The sequence below is a fragment of the Triturus cristatus genome, chromosome 3_1 (assembly GCF_964204655.1).
Source record: "Triturus cristatus chromosome 3_1, aTriCri1.1, whole genome shotgun sequence".
NCBI classification, from domain to species: domain Eukaryota; kingdom Metazoa; phylum Chordata; class Amphibia; order Caudata; family Salamandridae; genus Triturus; species Triturus cristatus.
In genome coordinates this window covers 552,319,172-552,343,684 of record NC_140583.1, presented here as the reverse complement: position 1 = coordinate 552,343,684, position 24,513 = coordinate 552,319,172, and positions in this window count along the sequence as shown.

Below are 24,513 nucleotides of genomic sequence, written 5' to 3'. Positions count from 1 at the left end.
GTCACCGTCCCATGGTTGTGTGCCTGTGCCGGCCGTAGTGCTTCCAGAGCCACTAACTCTGTGCAGCTCAAGTCAGGGACGCTGTCCGGTGAGATATTGGTTGGCCTCTGAGATGATGGCCATGGGGTCATCAATGCCATATGTCTGTGACCCTGTGCTGTCCGCTGCCTCCGGCCTCAACTGCAGTCCACCAGGGCTCACACATCAAATCGAGTTCTGACCGGCCTGGACATCGCATCACCGCAGGAGGCACACACCACCACTGCCAGAACCACCTCCAAACGCCAACTGCCAGAGTCGAAACAGCCGTACTGGCAGACTAACGGAGTTGCTCACACCTGTGGTGGATGCCATCATCTGCCTGAAACCCTGCTCAGCACTCCAGGTCCCACTAACTCAGTGCACCACAACTCATGGAATATTTCTGATTTAGTTGTGTGCTTTGGAGAGCTCACGCAGCAATATCACCTCAGGCAGTGTGGGAGACCTGGGACGATGATGAGGAAGATGATGCATGTGTAACACACCCCACTGCAGCTGCATCAGGAATGACCCGAAGGGACACAATCCTTGACATTTTTTTCACATGATTACGCTCATCTCTACTGCCCCAACCTCAGTGCACTGCAACTCATGGACACTTCTGTTTGCAGATTGGGTGACCTCTGTACTTGCTCCGGCAACCACCATGATGCTCCGCAGTTGTCTCTGTAATGCTGGTGTTTTCTGTTCCTCTTTTAATGGTGTTTACTGTTCAAGTTGTTGCCAGCACCAACCACTCTGTGCGGGCTGGCTTACACTCACCCCACACCCATCCAGCACAGGTGTCACTGTACATGTGACCCTGCCAATAAAGGGGCCGGGCGCACGTGCCCAAAGCCAGTTCCACAAACTATCTGCGTGTGTCCGTGTGGTCATGATGTATTCATGAGGGCCCCGGGGCCTACAACATTACATTGTGCTGCGTACAGCAGACGCAACCATGTCTCTGGTGGCAGCGGGTAAGACCTTCGAGATGTAACTTTATCGTCAGCCACTCAATGCGTAAGAGGAGTGGACTGGGCCATCGTACAGAGGTCCTGCATGGGGGTGTAAACGATGATTCCGGGACTCTGGGCGTGGATCATTGCAGGAAATGTGCACAAGCATGTGAATCTGTCGTGGTGTGGGTCTCCTTTGTGGGTGTAGGTGGACCCTGATGGGACCTGAACACACACGTATGTGATCTACTTCAGCTTCCATGAGCTCTGACCCCACACGCACCTGTTCGGCCACCTCATTTTGGCATTCTGGCACCTGGCATTGGAATGCGATGTGTGCCTAGGTGAAGTGTTGGGAGCCAGTCGTGGTGGCGGGTGCTTCCTGCTGTGTGGTCTGTGCAGGGGCTGTTGTTTACATACATACTGTATGATAGTTTACATTGTGACTGTTTTGGGAGGTGCTGTATATTTGATGTGGGACAGTGGACATTTGGACTACATGACGGATGTGATGTGTGGTTGTACACGTGCATTTCCATCTCACAGTTTCCTGCTATGTTAGATGTGATTGGCCTGTTTCTGCGCATGTGCGGACCCAGTTGTGTCCTTTGTTCTGCAGTGTCGGTGTTGCACTTCGTGCCACATTGTTGTCAGATGTGCTGTTATTGCTATGTGTGTGTGCTGCAGTGTGCCACAGGGATCAGGGACATGATCCAGGGTCATTGTGGTTGTGCAGTGTGCTACACATCTGTGTTACAACAAACAAATGATGGACGGAATGCTGACAATGCATACATTCTCCCCCAGTCAAGAGATCTGGGTTAAATCCATCGTTCTTTTGCCCACTACCCCACCCCAGTTCAGACATGGCCATATGCAAATCAGTCTTGACCCTGTGCCTCATGGGAACAGTCCAGCCCGAACTGCCAAGCCATCTCTTCCCTGGACCGGATTCAAGCATCCTAGGACCTGTTTCTGGCTATCAGCCGTCATCAGCCAGGATAGCTTGACTCCAGTTGCGTAGAGAGCACGGGTCCCACGTCTGGGAATACCCATCCCACTTAAGGCGAAAAGCGTTACAACAAACAAATGATGGACGGAATGCTGACAATGCATACATTCTCCCCCAGTCAAGAGATCTGGGTTAAATCCATCGTTCTTTTGCCCACTACACCACCCCAGTTCAGACATGGCCATATGCAAATCAGTCTTGACCCTGTGCCTCATGGGAACAGTCCAGCCCGAACTGCCAAGCCATCTCTTCCCTGGACCGGAATCAAGCATCCTAGGACCGGTTTCTGGCTATCAGCCGTCATCAGCCAGGATAGCTTGACTCCAGTGGCGTAGTGAGCACGGGTCCCACGTCTGGGAATACCCATCCCACTTAGGGTGAAAAGCGTTACAACAAACAAATGATGGACGGAATGCTGACAATGCATACACATCTGTGTGCATGCGCAACATTGTGCCCATCTCCCCCCATCTCCCGGGGCCCTAGTCGTTTCTCATCCCGTTGATGTTGTGTCAGGTCCAATCGAGCTGTGTCCGGATTCCCAACTCCTTGCGCCGTCTCGACCCTGATGACTGTGGCCTCCATTTCCTCCAGCTCCTCCTGTGGCGCAGGACTCCCACCTCCTGTCACCGTTGCTGCCTTCCTGTTGGCAGCAGGTTTGTGCTTGTTTTGGTTTTTCTCATCATGCCAGTGCCTCTTCTCCTCCTCCATAGCCCCCCTCGACACTCCAACTGCATTCACATTTGTCATTTTGACGTTCAGTGGATTGTAGGGTTCTGTCACCTCCGTGACACTGATCTGGTTTTTCTGCAGACTGCACCCCGTCTGCCTATTCCTCTTCTCCTTGTCATTCCCCGACATCGAGGTTCTGGTGGTCTGTGGGGCTTGTGGGGTTCGCGTTGGCCTCTGCACTCGGTCCAGCTTCATCCATGGTGCTGCGCAGTTTCTTTTTTCCTCCCTTTTTTTCTCTGCTTTTATAGTGCACTTTCCCGCATTACACGTGGGAATTGCAGGCCTGTCGCTGCTTTTCGCTGATTTTTGTATCGCAAATGGCTTCATCGCAACTTTTTTTTGGTTCGGGTTTTGCATCTTTGCGACATCGCATTGACTTTATCGCGGACATTTGACACCTTATCGTGAGCGAGCCTATCGCATGGTACCGCCGGCTTGAGAATACCACGTTACCGAGGTGTTATTTTCCTGTAATATACAGCGATGTGAAAAGTTGCATTAAGTTAATTTTGCGATGATTATCACACGTTCTTGAGAATCTCCCCACCAGTGTCACCGAACTCACAAATTTTGATTGCACACATCCTGCTTAGGTAGTCGAGCGCATAACTCACACATTTGTTCCATTCAGTGTTTGGACAACCCAGAGCGCTATGTGATTTTTTGGAGAGAAGAGCCAGTGGGGGAGAAGCGCGGGTGTCACAGGAGGAATGTTGGAAGGAGATGACTGTGCATTAACAATGCGCTTACGTGTAGTTTTAGTGCAGGGGGCATTATTCCATTCAGTGCTTCTGTTGAAAGAGGGGGTGGCTTCTAGTGGCACAAGGCTCCCCTTCACTTATCATTGATGTTTACTATGATATTCCAATGATAAGTTAATAATATACAGTAGATCAGCGGGTGTAGCCCCTGATGCAGAAATCCGTGAACCCGCCCATCACGTTTCTGCTGCTCATCTTTTCTAGGTTGGTTAAAAAAAGTGCAGTGGATCAATAAATGATGGAGGTGGGGGATGCAGAAGAAGGTGTGGACATGTGCCACTTGAAATTGCCCCTTCAGCCTCTGTATGAAGCATTATATTACAGATTCATTTATTTTGTGGGAGTAATTTTGTGGGAGTAAATAATTTACTAATAATGTTGTATTTTCATGAAACTTGGAGCTGCATGCTTGCAGGTTCAAAGTGTCGTTCATAACAGGTGTTCTTATTTCGTGCCAAGTGGTACTGTTTTCATGAACACCAAAAGGCTGAGTATACACATGAGTTGCTGTTTGTACACAGAGGAGTTCAGCGGCCGTACTATTTTAACCCTTGCAATGCTGGAATTGACACATTATGTTCACTGCATTTCACAGTGTACTCTTTGTCGGGTGGGTGTTGGCGGCCTGTTCTGTTTTTAAAGGTGCTCTAAACAGCCAGCCAATTACTAATCGCGGCAAAATGTGACGCTTCTAGCTTTTAATACAGTGTGTCAGATCGACCTATTAGACAAATGGAGCCAAATCATTTGTATGTGCGTGCTTGACTGGTTTTTGATATAATTTGCAAATATTAGAATAACCAGTTTCTGATAAAAAAGTGGCCGGCGGAACTTTGTAGGATTTCACTGAATTTTTAGGTCACTCCTGGGGATTCCACAGCTGTGAGCTCCACCTACCCCTACGCTAGACTCCTCAACACTAAGGACTAAGAAGCATCTCCTTTATATTTGGTAGTAAGCCGCAGCTCATGCTCACTCCTTTCCTTCCGAAACCAAGGAACTTATCTTCAGAGTTTGGCAAGTCTCTTCATTCTGGCCCACTCTCTTGAACATATACATGACTCCTCTGGCAATCATATTTTAGACCCAGAAACTGTACGTCATCTCTTACACTGATGGCACCCAGATCATACATTGACTCTCAGGAGATACCAACACCCCCAACAGTACTTACAATATGCCATTGAGCAACATGGCAAACTCTATGTGAGATTAGTTGATCATACCCACTCTTACGAGAAAGAATTGATGACATTCTGAAAAATTTACTCATCCTGGTTGCCCACATGACTAGATCCAAAACCATCACCCTCTAACCACCACAAACACCTGTCTATAATCCTGGACCGCTACCTCACCATGAGACTTAAAATTGCCACAATCAACTCCACCTGCTTTCACTTTATTTGTATGGTCATACATTTCTTTATATGACTCCCTCCTGACACCTGTACAGCCATCACCTAGGCCATAATCACATGTTTACTGTAATACACCAAAGACCTCTGCTACAGCATCTATGCCCACCACCTACACAATAGGCAAACTATCCAACACATCATGGCGAGACTACTACTCTGCTTACCTTGTGGCATGCACATCACACATCACCTCAGAAAATTACATTGCCTGACCCTTCAGACACACTGGCAGTTCAAGATGATCAGCCACACCTACCAGGGACCCACCTAGCTCACACACCATATATGCTTTCACCAACTAATCATGAACTTCCGCTCTGCATCACTTGCACTCAACCACATCCCAATATCCATATGATCATTCATGGGGTAGGGTGTTCTCATATATGGTGTGCTATGAAAACAAATGATGTACGGAATGCTGACTAAATCAAACATTCACCCCTAGTCAAGAGATCTGGGTTAAATCGATTGTTTTTTTGCTCACCATGCCACCCCATTTTCAACCCAGCAATATGTAAATTGATCTTGACCCTGCTTCTCATGGGAACAGTCCAGCCCGAACTGCCAAGCCAAGTCCTCCCTGGACCAGAAACAAGCATCCTGGGGCTGGTTCGGGGTATCACCCCTCAACAGCCCGGCTAGCTTGAATCCAGTGGACCGTGAACTAGGGACCCACGTCTGGGCATACCCATGCACTTATAATCAATCATGTAGCCACTTCTTGCACTCCAGATATGTCCTCTTCGTTTGTGCGACGCAGTTGATTTTGTCCACTATGGATTGTAAATGGCTGCCTTCCTCTCCAATGGCATTTTTGAGGTGACAAATAGGAGAGGTTCATTTTTTGTCTCCTCATTTATTAAAATCTGGTTCTTTTCCTCACTGAAGTTCAACTTCTTCTTCCTCTTAGATGGTGGGACATCTTCTAGGTTGGGATTGTTACCCTCTAGGCTCTCCGAGGCTTCTTCAATGCTTCTCAGTATTGTGGAGTATTACTGGGATGATTGTGTTGCTTTCTCAAGAGCTCCCATGACGCAAAGCACTACTGCATGACACAATACTGATTTGAGGCATGAAGAAGTGCTTTATGACATACAAATCAGCTTTGCATCATGGAGGGAGTAATTGCATTGTGGCACCTTGTGCCATTCGCAACATCGTTGCGTTTGTATTTGTGATGCATCTTTAGTTCTTGTGCCATGGTCTGCAGTACCAAACATGGCGCATCCATGGGGCTAAGATATGCTGCACTTCATTGTAGATTTTTTTGACACAATAATGCTGCAACACAGCAGACCTCATAAATATGCCCCTTCATGTATTTTATCTGGACAGACCACTGAATGATAAATTTTAGTTGGAAGTTGAATTAAATTACTGATGAAGAATTCGTTTATAGTCTGCAAAGGCACTCTCCCTAGCATAACATGTGATATAGAGGTGGATGTATCAAGCGTTTTATCATGACTGGATAGCTCTTTGGCTAAGTTATCTCCTCCTGTGCACCGGAATACTCCTAGGAAAAAAAACACTGCTCATTGGTTCTCAAAGCAGTTAGTCCCGCAGAAGGAAAAAAATAAAAAATATGGAACGAAAATGGAGAAGAGATTACAAAGCAGAAGATAAATCTGGCTATAGAGCGGCTGTCAAATCGTATAGGAAGCCAATTTAAGTTGCCCAAGTACACTTCTTCTACTGAAAGACTAACAATTGCAAAAACGACCATGTGGCATTTTTTACATGGTGAATCTCTTTCTACAGCCTAAACCACGTAGCACTGAGGATAAGCCTTCACTAAATCTTTGCAATGACTTGTGTAAATTATTTGAGGAAAAAAATCAGAAAACTGCAATCTGGTTTTGAGGTAAATAGCATAATAGTGACTGCAAGGCTGGCTCTCGGTCAGATCCCTGCCCACAGAGGGTGCTGGTTAAGGCCATTGAAGTTCTTAACCCTGTGATAAGTGTACTGTTTAATAGCTCTTTGAAAACAGCAATTTTGCCATCACTGTGGAAGCAGGCAAAGATTAAACCACTATTGAAAATACCTTCTGTCAATCCGGAGGTATCAGCCAACTTTCGTCCATTTCTCTTTACTCCCACCCTTTTCCAAGATGTTGAAACATTGGTGAATAAACAGTTATCGGAACATGTAGAAAAGGCAGGCCCTCTAATCCTTTATTAGTCAGGTTTAAGACCGAAATTCAGTATAGAATCACCTTTTCTGGAAGTCACTGAACACCTAAAGATCACTCTGGATATGGGGGCAAACACTGCCCTTATTCTTTTAGACCTCCCAGTACCATTTAACACTGTATGACATTCCCTCCTACTCCAAAGCCTGGCAGAGGTAGGGTTTTGGGGTCTAATGCCGAAATGGTTGAAATTCTTGCTTTCGGATAGATACCATTCAGTTGCGCTGTCCCAGTACTCCTCAGAGAAGAAGGAACTTAGAAGTGGTGTCAGACATTGTTTAATGTGCATATGGCCCCTCTAGCTGCGTTGATTGAATCCTTTGGGATTAAACAGTATCCTATGCAGATGATATCTTATCTTTATATAGTGCTTCAGTGCGGAGTTCAGAAGCTACCTTTAAAACCTGTCTTACACAAGTCATTCAAAGGATGCAACAAAACCATTTGAAATGCAAATCAGAAAAAAAGGAGGTATTAGTCTTAAAGAAATTAAACAATTTCACCTTTGATGAATGGTGGCCAGCTGGTCTAACAACTCCTCCCCATGGCAAATATGGTAAAAAATAGGGGGTAAAATTTTATTAAAAGTTGTCGTTCTGCTAGCAAATTCTTAACACCCTAGGCCTGTGGTTTGCTCTATATGGAATCTAAAATCTATATCTCCTACCTCTGGTAGAGCAGAAAATAGTTATATGTGGATTAATCACTTCACTTATTGATTACACTAGTAGTATCTATTTTGGGGTGTCTAAAACTCATCAATAAACTGCAAGTAGAGTAGAACGCAGTGACATATCTGATTTTAAAACACCCAGGGTATGCACCAATATCGATTCAACTGAAACAGTTACCTCCGTAGCCTGTGGATAAACAGACTACATTTAAATCATTGACTGTTGTACATCTCATTTATCATGAGATAGGCCCAAAATAATTGAGCAACAGATTTCTGTCATAAAAACTGGTTTGAAACCAGTTGCCACCCTTCAGATTCAGCTGAATGGGAGGCAAATCTTTTTCTTATTTGGCATCCAAATTATGGAATAAACTCCCCTTATCATTGCAGGAGTTAGATGATGAATCTCAATTTAGGCGAAAGCTAAAGATATGGTTGTCTTTGATAGAGCAGAAATTACATTTATACCTTTAAGGACGAGCAAAAACTGGACATGACACTTTTTGTGAGAAAAATATATATTCGTGCGAAAATAAGAAGATGATAAAACGAAGAATTTTAGTTACTGTTTCGTAAAAGCATGCAGAAAAAGAGTGATTTAAAATGATATTTATATATATAGGTAATATAGGTTGTGGTTTACTAGAGAAAAGAATCTTGTTTTGTTAATGTTTGTTAGAAACATGTATATTTTGAAATTCTCATGTTATTGAATTTACTTATGATTGGTTTATATTTCATTTAAAATAGAAGAATAACTAATGAGATGTATGAAAAAGTATAATCAATATTGATTTTTGATAGTGAGTTTTATGATTTTAACCTTTGTATGTGATAATGTGTGCACCATAAATGAGAAAGAGAATCAGGTGCTACACTTTTGAACTAAAAGAAGAATTTATGAAACTTTCAGAAAATGTTCTATATACATGTGGTTATGATAAATGATAGAGACGATACATTTAATGTACACTTTAAGGTGTATTTATATAATGGTACACATGTTACAAAGTGCATCAGAAACTTTATAAAATCTCAATCTCTTCATGATTTCTTATAAATATGCACATATAATTCTACATATTTTGTGTTATATTTGCCTAAATTACCATGGGCAAAATTGTATTCATGGAGATTTTGCTTCACAAAGCCTGCTGAACGTAAGAGAATCACTGGATGTAACAATCTGTATGTAACAATTTCTTTTTCCTCTCTTGAGATTCTCATGTATTGTATAAAGATGTTGCTACAATTATGCTACCATTTACAGGACACTTGCCAGGGAACTTGCCATTTCGAACTTTACCACAATCTCTATCTAAAGGGTAATTGTTCAACATTCATATAACAGGATGACTTAAGGACTGCTTAATTGTTCCACCTATTTGCTCAGGATTTTGTATCTTTTAAATGTCACCTGATCCACATTCCAACATGAACTGACCAATGGACTGAGTAGTCTGATCAGATGAGGTGACACCAGGAAGTGCCATCGCTGGAAACACTAAGAATATATTATTGTTTGATTTGACAAATTGGAGAGTGCAATCCTTCCTTTGTCCATGGAAGGAAAGAGACTCTCACTCGACGAGGCATACTGTTAAGACTGGCCACTCACCTGTGCTCCAGATTGTTCTGCTTTTGGCGAGAATATGTCCTCAAGTCCTCTGGGGCCAAACGGAAAGGCAGTAATATGACACACACACCGCCAATCTGGGAGAGCCCAGGGGGATTGGAACGAGAACGAGAGAAGGAAGAAGATGACAATACCGGCTGGCTTCACCGAAAGTCTTCTCTCTGAGATAGTGGGGATTCTTTGAATCTTGGGACGTCAGGAAGGACTGGATATATATATTTCTCTCATGCAGAAACACTTTTCTTCATATTATCACTAACAAACACAGAAAAGATATGCATGGCCAAGGTCTTCAAGGTCCTGGGTATTAATTCTTAATGTTGCTATATACTTAAATGTATCATACCTAACAAACAACTTTTCTGTTTTACTATTATTACAAAATCGTTAGCCTTCTTGATGGAGGGTTTTCCCAACGAGAGAGTTTCCTAAAAGAGAAAATTATTGTTCTGTAACTTCTACAAATTTAATAACCTCTTTGATTATAAACAAATCTACTTACTTTTTATGACATGCTTATTGAGTTTCACTAGTATTCACCAAGAAGCATATGTTATCAAATAAACATCAAATGAGAATCATACATTGCACATCATATACATGTATATGTATATTCTCTCTATAACCCTTGTCTTTTATGCAATGTCTTTTTATAATTAACTCAGCTCAGCGTTATTGCGGTTAATCTAGCACCTCAGAGCAATTCTTGCCTAAGGTTTGCCAGATGCAAATAAAAGAAATGTCTTGATGGTTCTTGAATTTACAATTGTTCAAAGAGCAAGCGATCTGAGTTTTCTGAGTGTTTTCTTAAAAGAATACAAGAAAGTCTTTAAACACTCACCGAAATGTGATGCAAGAATTTCTTCTGTTTTACCTTACTTGGGTGCACGATCTTTTCACATCGTTTATTGGACCTTTTTGTGTTTGTTTTTGCAGGTTCCGATGGTTCCAGCCAGGAAACAGGAAGAAGAGGAGTGCCAAAAGGAACACTAGCAGGCAGACCAGCCAGCCGGAAGATGACAGAGCCCAGGTGTAGGAGAGTAGGATCTGCACCTTATGTTGCCCCCACTTTTTTTCTGATGTTTACACTGGTTTCTGGCTATAGTCTGGCTGGGACCCTGCTAATCAGGGCCCCAGCCTCTCTGTTCTCTCTAAACAACTTGGAGTGCATATTAGATGCACTAGTGATTGGATACTGTGGTACCTTATGAGCCCCTAGTATATGGTACCTTAGGTACCAAGGGCATAGGTACTACCAGGGGCTGAAGCATGTATTATGCCACCCCTGGGAAGCAGACAAAATCTGACACCACAGGCCTGGTACTGCAGCCTGGGTGAGGTGGTGTTAGCACTCCTCACTGAGATATAGGTACACAATATCTCTACCTGCTCACACATATTAAACCTATTAGTCACCCCTAAGGCAGGCCCTATCAATCCTGAGGGCAGGGTGCTTGGTTTCCATGTGAGGGGGGGGCCTCTGCCTGAGCAGGGCCCCTCTGCAGCTCTCAGAGTCCATTCTCTGTGGATGTTTGTGGATGCGGTTAAACCATATACTCTTAAGTGCATTATAACCTAGTGGTAAATGCTAACTTTGGGATGGCTGCATCAAAACATGTCGTGTTTGGTGTCAAATGCTTTGGAATCATACCCCCACACCAGTAACTGGTGTGGGAGGATGATCCCACCCTTCTAGAGGGATAGACATGTACCCACTGTGGAAACAAGGTAGAATCCTGAAGAGCCCTGGCATCACAAAATGGATGCCACCAGTCACAGACACTGGGCTGCCCTCCTGCTGCTGACCGAAACTCGCAGTGGAGGAGGCCCAACAATAGGCATCCTGTCACAGGGAGATGTGGTCACCTCCCAGACAGGGTTTAGTGTATTGGGGCTGGGTGGGTGCACTCCTAGAGTGCTTTGAAGTCCTGCACTGGGGGAGCAGTAGGCTCCTCTGTGCATATGCCAGCTCAAACCGGTTCAGGGGCTACCTGCCCCAGCTCTGGCGTGAAACAGGAAAAAGGGAAGTGGGTGTAGCCACCCACTCCCCTGACCTTCCCATAGGAGGGGTCATAGAGCTAGTCCCTCCCTACCTTGTAGTATAAGTTAGGGAACCCTTGCCATTGCAAACTAGATATCCCTGGACGACACTCTGAAGAAGAATCCTGGACCTTCGACGTTCCACTACCTCTGGAAGACTGAAGAATCTCCCTTGGAGTCAAGGAGTGACCCCTGCTTGGCAGGCACCAAAACTTTGAATCAACGGTCGCAAACTTTCCCGCTCCCGCCGGAGTCCGAAATCCCTGCAGCCCCGGAAGTGGATTTCCTGACTTCTCCAAGGCCATCGTGAGTCCCCAGTGATGCTGAGGCAAGCGACCCCACGAGTGATGATGAACCGCAATACCTGGGTAGCGGGCACTATTTTCAAGTGAAACCCCTTCATGATGTTCTACGAACTTGTGCATTGGACCACATGTGGTCCAAGCCTCCAGCAGGATTTCCTCCGAAGATCAGAGGCCTACCTCATCCCGAGTGACCGTAGGCTCCTGGTGAGTGGACTCCTGCGGCATCTTCGCGATCCATTGCCGGCTGGCTTGTGGGTCCCCAGAAGACTTTTCTACAAAACCAAAGGGCTCCCCTGGTTGCTCCAGGCCTGCCCTGACTTACCTTTGCTGGGTGAGTCCCTCAGACCTTGCTGGTCTGCACCGCTGACTTTTTACACTTTCCACGAGACTTGCTGTTGCCAAGGCTTGTTGGCTCCAATCTGGTCCCCGACACCGCAGTAAGCTGCAGACTTTGTCGTACACGCCGAATCCAGCTCTTGGTCATCATCGACGGCTCTTGGGCCTCCTGGCTGAAGAGTCAAGTCACCCATGATCACCTGAAATCACCCGACGACCGTAGGCATCCAGCTTCCTTGCCCCGGGTCACTGCCAAGTGACTTTGAACACTGTCTCCTCTGCTTTCAGGTCTTCTTTCTTCTGAATCCAGGCTTGGATTCCACCGGACACTTCTCCTGTCCTCACAAGCAGCAAGTCTTCTTTGGCTCCTATTGAAAACGACGCCGCGACCCGACATCAAAAGGCACCTGTGCACCCGGCTTCCCTGGGTGAGGTAACTCCAGTACCACGGTGCTCCTGTGGGTGTTGGCTCTGGAACTACTTACCCTGTAAGTGACTTGCTTGTAGACTCTCCCGAAGTATCCTAAAAGTCTAAATATCCAATCGCTACATGCTCCATTGAAGTCAATTGGGATCCGCGGCTGTGTTCTCACACCTCATGCGTCTCCCGTGGGTCCTTTACTTACCGGCCTTGGGTGGATTTGTGAGGCCCCAGCACTTCAGAAGGCCCTAGGCCTTGTCCCTTCTCAAGTTGTTAGCTCTAAGTCTCTTTTTTAGCATATGGTCTGGTACGCCCCTAGGGCCCCAGCAATATTTGTGCTTAACTTGTTGTGAAATGTTGATTTGTGCATATGTTCCTGACTTCTAATCTCATAATGAGATTTTCAGAGAGTTGTTAGTAATAAATACATATATATTTTATATATATACCTGTGTGGTGTCCTTTCATTTAGTAATTTAACAGATTATAAGGTAAAACAAGCTGTTTTACATTCCTCTAAAGACTTAGCCTGAAGGTTGCTCTCCACAGCTACCACTAGGATAGCTTTCTTTAAAAGGTTGTCTTAAACCTATCTACCATAAGAGTCGAATTGCACTGGTACAAGGTGTCCACTTTAACTAGTGAACAGCAGACACCAGGCCAACCTCTCACACCAGGAGAGGAATCTGGGAGACGATATCGACAAGGGATATGGAGTCAGGTAAGTGGAACCGATCAACGAGGCTAAGCGAGTCTCAAAGGAGGAAGCGATTTAAATACCCTTGCCTCCATCTGCTGTTGCTCTTCTACAAGAGTAGCATGCTTTGACAGTTTACACATGATCACGTGTGGAGGGAAATTGCAGGTACTTCTTGCATTAGCATACTTGTGTAAGCAACAGCAACTCGTGTTCCAAATTTTGATATCTTGTCCTTCTTTCATGCACAAATTGTGTTCATGGTTTTGTAACCAGTTCAGAATGTTCAAGTATATGCATTATTTTGCTCAAGGATAATAGTTACATATCATAATGCTATTCAGAAATAATTGCTTGGCATATTATAACAACTTGAGTGTGATATATATATCCCATGTTATGGATCAATGCGAGGAGAGTTGGGCAGTGACTAGACCAATGACCGAGAAAGATGCTGTTCTGATGCTTCCTTTCTTAACACGCACATATGCTAGTTGCGCTTAGTGGTCTCTTCCTTCTGAGACTACCAGAACTAGCACATTGATATCCTTTCATGAACTTCTGAGCTTTGGGTACTGATTCGTTCTTTGTTAAATATCTTATGCATGATGAAGCATTTATGTTTCTAAAAGATTTGATAAATTAAATATATTAACTAAATTGACTGAGTTATGATTTTCCTCATTTAAGGTGAATGAGCATTCTCAAATTATAATCTTATTAAATGACTAAAGGAGATCAGATAAGAGAAATCTCAGGTTATCAAATAATCATGTTACTATTTTGTATTGCTTTATCCAGTATTAATCTGTTATCTTTGTAGCATTGTCTTAAGAGTAATTCACATGAGGTTGATTTCAGATTTGTAGTCCAGTCATCCAATTCGTGGTACTCATTGAATGACTGTCGGAACCCTTTATATCTAAACCCACTCAGCACGTAGCAAGGGCCATCGAAGGACCAAAAGAGTGGAAAGGATTAAGTGTTAGAGATCATCGTTTAGCTACAAACGCAAGTGAATGATTTATGGGGCCCAGCAAACGCTACACTATTTTCATCTCAATAGTGGTGAGGTCAAATTAATTAAGGACCCTGTCCCATTGCTTTAGAACTGGAACATCTGCCTGGGCTGCTCTTCGCTCTTTAAAAACCCCTTGATTTATTCATTTATAAAGAGCAGTGTATCGGGAAGTGCAGACAGCTAGCAGATGACATACGACTATGGTAAAAGCATGCTAAATCCATAGATCTGAATGAAGGGCTTAGTGGTTCCTCAGTTTAAGAGGTCACACAGCGTCTTCTTTGAGGTATACTTAACAGCTCATTCTCTGTGGCTAGTCGAAAGTCAACATGAATGAATGAATTTATTAAATAATTGATGCATAAATGAGTGCATTTATGAATGCATAAACTGAGGCATGAATGGATGTGTGCATGAATCCATAAAGAAAGGAATGTGCTATTTATCCAGCCACCGGTCAATAGCAACAAATCTCTGCTATTTATCTGCTCATCAAATAGTTTATACTTTTTTCTCAGCGGCCGGATAAATAGCTGAAACATCAATATTCATCTGGCTGTTGGCTAAATAGTGGGACAAAGGTCTTTATTTAGCTGGCGGTGTGATTCACATAAATTTCAACACAACAAAAAAGGGACTCTAGGCAATGGCAAGGTGGTGGCCATTTTAGAATGGGATTCGGAAAAGTGTATCAAACATTTCAATGTAAGTGTATGTAAAAAAAGTGCACAAGTATATCCACTTGTAAGGTTGCCATATGGCCAACTTTTTTCTGGCACGACCAGTGTTTTAATGCCCCGCCTTGTAGAAAAATAAGCAACATTGTTGAATGCCAGTTATTGTTGTCCTTATCCGTATAAACAGTAAATACAAGAAAAAAAACACTTTGAAATGTGTTCCAGAGCTGTCTTAACGATCCCTGACGAAAAACTAAAATGAAGAGAGAAAAGCCATGTTGAAAAGGAATACAGGCAATTTTATATAGGGTGCTACTTAAGAATCATGTCTGACACTTTTGTTGCAGAATCTTAAAAAGTGAATATATGGCCGGTATTTTTCCCATCCGCAAGTACTTATATTAATCAAAGTAAGTTGTTTATAGATAAAAATAATATAATAACGTTGTAATCAATACATGTATATCAGTATACACTTAAAATAAGAAATTAAGTATTCTCTGGCTGCAAACTGCTGCTAAAGATAAAATACAAAATATCACTGCATGCAAACTGTTGTTTCAGGAGCCTCAGTCTATAGCAATACTCAGTTTTTCATCCTGTGATCTGGGTGTTTAGGTTGTTGGCATCTTCTTCAATAAAGTTCTGCAACGAATAATGGGTATAGCTTTGAACACATGTTAATTGTTTTTTAGCTTGCAGTATTAAAGTGTTGTTTAATGCTTATAAGCCTCATCTAAATTTTGAGGGTTGAGCAATTTAGGGATCTTATAGTCGATGTGTGCTTGTTATTGGCTTCTTTTGAAAAGCAATTATGCTTGTTCTGGGGTTCAAACCAAGTAACAGAGGAGCAGTAGATAAGCAATAATAGATAGGCAGTACTAGGATACAGTAGGCGTTCTGGCCCCAGCATACAGTCAATCTGTATTGAAGACATGAAGAGGTGTTATTGGAGTGCAGAGGTAGAGAGACACATGGGCAAGGCACGGACAGCAACTAGGTCATTGGCAAGGAAAGAAACATTTTAAAACAGTGAGCCTGAGAGAAATGTTCATGGGACTCTTTGGAAGTGACTGCAGCATGGATTATCCTTTGCCTATAGAATGAAGATGTGATTGAGCTGGGTTCAGACAGAAGGTGCACAATAAAACACCTGACTGTCCAGTGAGTACAGGAGGCTGGGCATTCTGTAGAGCAGTGGCAGACTGACGATGCATGATTTAAAGCAAAGGGCTGCTTCATATAATTTCAAAATTATAGTCCCAAGCTTCCGACAGAGAAATGGTCTGTCTGGCTTGGCATGTTATTCAAATACAAATTGAATCCTGGGACTTGCTGTTTCACTTATAATATTGTAAGCAGTACCTTGAGTGGTTCATGCCCTGCTGACTATCAGCACTGAGAATCCAAAAATACAGGTGTTTAAGCCGGTCTCTATGGCGCCATCTTATTCTGCCAAAATTCTTTAGCAACATGCTTGGAGGCCCTGGCTAACTGTGGACCAGGGCCACCAGGACTGACTGGACCAGCCCAGCCTGAGTCTGGAGGAATAGGTAGTCTCAGACAAGAAGGGCCAACATCAAGGGGACTGGGATGGCTAGAGAGGCTAGGCCTAGAAGGATCAGAAGAAGGAAGACTAGAGGGCAGATAGAAGAGGAAAAGATTGAGCAAAAGCAGGATCAGGAGCATAAGTGCAGTGTGGATGATGAGGACCAGGACTAAGAACTTTGTGACATAGAGGAATTGGATGACCAATTCTCAGAAGATGAAGGCAGGGCAACTGTGGTAAGAATAACTCAGAAAAGATCAAGCCCAGGATGACCACCCCAGAAGAAGAAAGATCAGGAGCAGGAAGACCAAGACCAAAGTGCCAGGACTAGGATGGAAGTGTAGGAGGACCAGGCCCAGGAGGGCAAGACACAGAAGGACTCAAACAAGGAGAACTAAGAGCAACAGGATCATGACCAGTATACTCAGAACCAGGGATTAAGAAGATAAGAGGCAGTTGGGCCAAAGTCTGGGTGACGGAGACTGGGAGGATGACAAGCAATAAGAGAAACAGGATGGCCAAGTCTATGAAAACCAGAGCAAGGAGGACAATGTCTAAAAGGATCATGACCAGGAGGACCGAGGCAAACAAAGCTTGAAGAACAAGGGGAAGGATGACCAAGTCCTGAAGAAAGAGTGAAGTGAAGTTAGGACTAAGAGGACCAGGAACACCAGACCACAACAGACCATTGGGACTTGAAAAAACAAAACCTAGAAGATTAGAGGTAGGAGGACCAGACCACAGAGGCTAGGGATAGAGTAAACAGTAAAACAAGAAAGAGGATGGCCAGGCCTTGATGGACCAGGACAAGAAAAACAGAATAATAGGACCAGGGCCAACTGACACTTTACCAGGAAGACATGGCACAGGAGGGCCAAGACCAGATGGATTGGGACCAAATTGAGGGGAACCAGGAGTGTTAGGAATAGCAGGACCACAACAAAGAAAGCCAGTAGCATCCAAAAGCCAAATTCAGCAGGACAGGACTAAGGAAGTCCATGTGGATTAGCACTAGGACCAAAAGGGTCCACAGCAAGCAGGACTAGGTACATTAGAGAGATCAGGACTGGTTGAACCAGTAACTGGGCTAGGAGGGCAGGAGACAAAGGGTAGAGTGTAATGTGGAGCCCATTGGCTTATGTTTAACAGTAGATAAGTCTACATTATACCCCAGAGCTGATAGTGTCCCACCAAATCCAGTTGCAATTCTGGTCACTTTTAAGTGAGTACGTTCAAAGAATTATACCTTTATCATAAAACCACCTGTGGCCTTTCTTTTAGTAATTGTTGTTTTTTTGCACTTAACAATAATTTTATGACTTTACGTTCTGGTTTTCTTCATTTTGTTTCTTTCCTTAGCTTCAGGAAATGCAGGCTGGATAGTCATTCATTTGTTGTGGTTACAACTAAATCTTGGAACACCTGTGCCTTAATCTTTTCACAGAAAAACAATCTTTGCAAGCTTAAAAAGCTGCTAAAAATTCACATTTTTACAAAGTCCTATTGGGTATAATGTTCATGTTCTTGCTTTAGCGCCAGGACAAAACAACCATTTCCGGAGTAATTGAGTGCTTTATAAAATGTATAATGAAGGAAATAAATGAATTGAAACCCAAGTGATCTGAACAGATGGGCGTGCATTTCGTACTAGCACTTTGGATTGTAAATATTTGGATTGCTTGCCACTTCAATTTTGATGTTAGGATGCATTTTTTAATTATTGACATATGCTTATATTTGCACTTTGTACATATTGTATCTTTGTGATAAGCTTTTTACCTTAATTTTTATCTCATTTTAAACTATCAAGAGCCTGTATAGGAAGTATTTTGATTTACAGTACCTTTTATTCTGATTATTGCCATGCAAGACCTATGTGCTTTTTTCTTTTATGGTACTAAAACCGAAATAAAGACTTTTGATGGTATAATGAATCATAATCATAGAATGATGACTTAGCCAGTAGGTCCTGGACCGATTGACCAGGAGGATCAAGACAATAAGGACCAGCAGCAGGATGACCTGAATGACTTAAGCAAGTCCTAGATAATAAACCTAGAAGGACCAGAATGACTGTAACAAAGGAGACCAGCAAAACTAGGACCAATAGTACAATGAGCAGGGGAATAGGACGAGAAGCATAAGAATGACCAGTAAAAGAGGACCAAAGACAAGAGGATCAGGAATGAACATCACAAGAAAGGATCAGGGCTAGCTGGGCCAGGAATGTCCAGACTGGTGAGCAGGACCTGGATGAGGATGACCAGCAGAAGAGAACCGGAGTAAAGAGTACCAGGACTAAGAAGATCATATCTGGGATGGATAGCAGGAATAGATTCAGGACAACTATGAACAGTAGAAAATGAACAAGAAGGATGCAAAACAAGAGGTTCATATCCAATGGGCACATAATCAGGACGAGGACAAGGAATGTGAAAACCAGGAATAAGAGTTGCAGGATCAGATGGAAGAGAACAAGGGTGAGGCAGGATAGAAGGATAGGGATCTTGTGCTAGTGGACCAGACAAACAGGACAGGCACCAAGGCAACCAGAAAGAGAAGGATAAGGCTTAATAGGCTCATTAACAGTAGGATTAATGTGACTAGGGTTCAGAGGACCAGGAATATCAAGGCTTTGAGGACTAAGACCTGGGCTACCAGGACCTAGTGGACCATGTTCAGTAGGAAACACAAAACCAGAACAACAGAGGCTAGGTCCAGGATGACAAGAACCAGAAGCATTAGGCTAAGGGGATGGATGAGGATGACCAGAAGGATGAGAAACAGGGTGGCCAGGCCCAGAGGTACCAAAACTATACCAGTTGACGAAGAAGTATGAGGAAAAGAAGAGTCAGGATCATCAAGACCAGATCAGGGAGGACTAGGAAAATCAGAGCAGGAGGACCAGGATCAGTAAAACTAGGGAACCAGGACAATGAAGACAGGGCCTAGGACAACCATGGGGACCAGGGCCCAAGTCGCCAGTAGGACCAGGAGATGGAGGACCAGGATGATAGCACGGAAGACTAGGTGGATTAGAGGGACAAGGACCAGTGGGACCAGGCCTGGGGGCACAGAATATGGATGAAGAGAAGAATTATGAAGGCCAGGAAAAAGGATCAGCTTCAGGGACAGAACTAGGATTTGGAGATCTAGGATAGGGACCAGAACGACATGCTCCTATTGGGCCAGGATGATCAGGACAGGGGACACAGGAAACTGGAGCTGGAAGAATAGGGTCTAAGAGAAGCAGGAAAAGGAAGACCAGACTGACTAATAATGTGGGACCATGATGACTGAGTCTCTGAGGGCCCAGAGGATGAGTACATGCAATAGTATGATCTGGGGGACCAGAGTCAGAAGGAAAAGAAGAAACTGAACAAGGCTAGTGGAGTCCAGGATAATCAGAGCAAGGAGGACTATGTTGAGAAGATCCACAAGTACCAAGACCAAATATGTTGGTGTGGACCCACAAGAAGAAGAAAGACCAGGGCTAGGAAGATCAGGACCAGATTATAAAAGGACTGGGATGATCAATAGAACAAGAGTCAGGTGGACTGGAGCAGGAAAAAATGTAAGACCAAGAAAGGCTAGGAAGACCTGGACAACTCAAGCCAGGAAGAGAAAGATTTGGCAGGCCAAGCCTAGAAAACCATGACCCAAGAAGCCTGGTTCCAGGCGGACCAGCAGTACTAGAACTGCACTCTTAGAATGATGAGTAACAGAGTGAGGAGCAACAAAAGGACCAGAAAAATGGTATCAGGGCCATGGGACAAGGATAGAACGGAACCAAGAAGGGTCAGAACAAGGTAAACTAGGAATGACCAGGATAGCCAGGAGGGCCGCGGCACTGATGACCAAGTGGTCCAGGAAGATCCAACCATAAACACCTGACACAATTGGCATACCCTGACCAGAAGATCCAGGTTGATGATGAAGACCTGGTCAAGGGGTGCCAGGACCAGGATGACGAGAGCCGGGAGGACCTGGCAAGGAGGCTAGTACTAGGCTAAAGAGTCCTTGCATCAGGAGAACCAGGACCATTGGAAGCAGTACCAGGAAGACCAAGGTGATAAGGGTGACTAAAACCAAGGAGGAAGAGGCACAAACCCTAACTTACAAGAAAGTCCAGGATCAGAATGATCAGAAGGACTAAAGAAAGAGGAAGAAGGGTGAGGAGACCATGAAGGACCACAGTCAGCAAGCCCAAAAAAAACAGTGCCAGGACGACCATGGCAAGAAAGAATGAAATCCAAGAGCACCACACTCAGATGCGCAGGAAGCAACATGTTGAATAGAGCCAGTGGGACTGGGGTCAGGAGAAGTATCAAAAGGGCCAACACAACCCAGTTAAGGAGGACTTAGAATAGGACCATGAGGAGGACCAAGATCAGGAATTAAAGAAGAACTAGGTGGTGAAGGAAAAAAAACTAGGAGGAGGAAGAAGCGTATCGTGAAGCAAGCCAGTGTGATTTTTATTACATATCATATCTTATTAAATGGCATTAGTTACAGTGGTCAGGTCCATTCCTTTTAGGCTGCTCCCCCTAAGAGACCCCAACTTTTTACTTTACATTAAAGAACTAATAATACGGGCATAAAAATCATGGCATGCAAGTGCTGTTGACTAAAAAGCTCAGAAGGTCTCAAATGACATGTGCTACTTGTTGTAGTATATACTTTATTTGGATATAAAAATATCCTTAAAAGAACACCTCAAAGTTACAACAGCAATACACATTATTAAAAGAAAAAAAGGAACAAAAAGCCTTAGCATAAGAGCAGTGGTTGTTAAAAAGTTCAAATTGCAATAAAAGCTTCACTGGTATATAAATGGTAAAAGGACTTGGTGTGCAAAGTGCAATGACAAGCATAACGTTTAAAATACATTTGATTTCAGGTGTTTGACAGACAACCGTAAGTGCAATCCCAATATTTCATAAAATGACAACAGATTGTGCAAAGCATCAATCAAGTAAAAGTAATGTTAGCAGCATTTGAGAAATTACAGGATGAAATGGAATAGCTCTTAAAAAAGGCAAACCCATTACTGCCTAAAAGTGCGGTATGCATGTCATAAAAAAGTTGTAAAAGCAATATTTAGACCTGTGTTTTCTGGCAACAAAGCTGCAATAATTGCTTGTCTACACATCCGGATTCCCAGCCTATTCCACTCAATTTTCAATTTACGTCTGCGTTGTGACATAAAAGAGGGACAAAGGCATACTATATGCTCCAGAGTTTCAGGAGACATACCGCACCCTCTGCACATTACATCCTCTGACAAACGGCGCCAGACGGGCAGTTCTGTTAGAAATTGCCAATCGCCCAGTCTGGCAGCCATAAAACTGATTTTTAGATGCAAGGAGTAAGTGCAAGATAGGTAGGATGCGGGGGATAATCGACCATACGAGGTCATTGTTGCCCAAGCATGTCTGCGCTTGGCAAATTGGGCTTTATCAATAATCAGGGACCTCATTCAAGTGTATTTCTTAATGCTAGTTTTAAATACTGACTTACTAGGGTTGAGGTCCCATAATGCACCCGCAGACATTTCTTGGATCGAATCCTTAAAAAGACGACTGTAAGAGCCGCATGGGTTTTTCTGGGAGCTGTCCAACCAAATTAAGGACTCCAATGAGCCTATGTTTGCTTGTCTCAATTTGTGGCACAGGTTTAAATACGTTCCAGTGGCAGAAATTTCATAATTTAATAAACCCAATTCGAGTCTGATCTGTGCGGCGGAGGCAGTTTTGGGCAAGAGGAGAATTTTTTTGTAGAGTTTCGTCACATGTTGGTTAACAGAGGAGTTTAGTTTCCCCCTAAAAATCTCAACACCGTATGTCAGTGTCGGCCCTATTTTTGCTCTCATAACTTCCAATAATGGGGATAGACTTGGGCCAGACAGATTTCTTGAGAGCTTGCAAAAGTTCACCTGTAGATTCATAGCTTTTACTGAAATGACCTTACGCTGTTTATTAAAGTTGCCCCTGGAGTCAAAGTTGACTCCAAGATATTTATAAGCGTTTCCTATTGTAAGACTCATGTTGTTAAACAGCCAACCTCCTCCACGGTAACGTTTTCTAGCGAAAGTAACCACTTGGGTTTTCTTTAAATTAACCTTGAATCCATTCGTGGTGGTGTAAATTTCTAGTTTGTTTAGTAGCCTTTGCAGCCCTACCCGTATCAAACTAAAAAGGACCAGGTCATCAGCATATAAAAGATTACTTATTGGTATACCTCCCATCTTAGGCGAGTGGCAGTTTGTTTCTTCAAGGGAGGATGGCAGATCAGCTATGAACAAATTAAAAAGAAGGGGGGCCAGCACACATCCCTGTTTGACCCCTCTGGTTGTCATGATTTTCCGAGAGAGATGTGTGCCAGTCCCCAACTTCACTTGTACCCACGTGCCCGAATGAAGTTGGGTGATCGCATCCAGAAGTTTGTCTGGGATCCCCCATTTTTTTAGCTTCTCCCATAGGGCAGCCCTTGGTACCCGATCGAATGCGGCTTTAAAATCTACAAAACAACAAAAAACCACCCTAGATGTGACTAATGCTTTATCGACAATAATAGACAGTGTCAGTAGGTTGGTCACGGTGCCAGAGTTAGCGGTGAAGCCAGTTTGATTCATTGGAATCAGATTATTCTGCTCGGCCCAAGATCTCAGTTCCTCCAGTAGTGTTCCTGCAAAAAACTTGGCTTCAATGTCTAATAGGGCTATAAATCTGTAATTATTTGGAGAGCCATGAGAGCCTGACTTGTAGATCGGATGGATTATTGCCCCTCGCCATGAATCCAGTATAGTTGAACTTGTCAATGCACAGTTGAAAAGATTGGTTAGGTATTTCGACCATAGGTCAATATTTGTTTTAAACAAGGACTGTGGTAGGCCATTTGGACCCGGAGCACCATCTGATCTTGCTTTTAATAGTACTTTAGTGACCATTTCTTGGGTGACCTGTAGGTCTTCACTTCGTGGGTCTAAACAGACCATGGACCTACTCCTGATCAAGTATGAGTTTGTTATCGGTGGGTTAGAGGCACATAGAACTGTAGACGCAGAAACCTCTGCGGCCCTAAAATGGTCTGTCAAATAGGCAGACCAGGCAGCTCCTGCAATTTTTGCTGTCCCAAATCTAGATGAGCTAGAATTTTGGCGATTAATTAGGGCCCAGAATCTTTAAGAGTTGCAGCTTTTGCTCTCCCATAAAAGTTTGCACCAAAATTGGCCTAGATGGCGCCGTTTATCAATTTGTATGGCCACCCTGAGTAATTTATGGTTGGTTTTATACCCATTCAAGAACTCATTGTTTCCTGGAGACGACTTGAGAATCCGCAGAGCTTTGTCTCTAGATTTCTTCAATACCCTTGTTTGACAGGAGATGTGCTACTTGTCAACTATGCAGAGTGCCAGCATGGAGACCTTGGGAGCCAAGATGGGATATAGGGTAGAGTGCTAAGGGATGACAATGGTGCCTAGAGCAAAAACAGATGCTGACTCATTCTGGCAAGAGGATCTGAGGGTAGGTAGGGGCAAAGGAACTTATATATGGCAGAGAGGTTTAACTTGCACGTTTGCAATATTATGCTTAATTTTAAGCAAAAAAGAGCACAGGAACAGAGTATGAGTGGATGCTGGCTGCTGCTGTTTCTGTTCTGCTTCAGTTAGCTCTATTTTCTTAGCACATAATGCGTTCTCTCGTCCATTCCAGACGCAAGAGTACAATTTGCCCTAAAAGTAGCACTAAATGTACTCTTACACTCCTTGTGCAATTTTATGTAATCTTGCATATTTTGCTGTAATTTCACATACGTACACTACAACAAATTACAAGAGTTATGCCCAGCCCGATAATTGAAAAGAGTACTTGAAGAAAGGTGTGACAATCTTTGATGGTCAACAGGGGGATGTAAAACATGGCAGAGAGGTCAGATGAGCTTTTGAGACTGGCAGAGGGCAGATTTAAGAGGATATGGAAGACCAGTGGGATGGGTCTTTGGACAGGCAAGTGGTCTCTGATACACTGTGGCAGTGATGTAAGCGATATG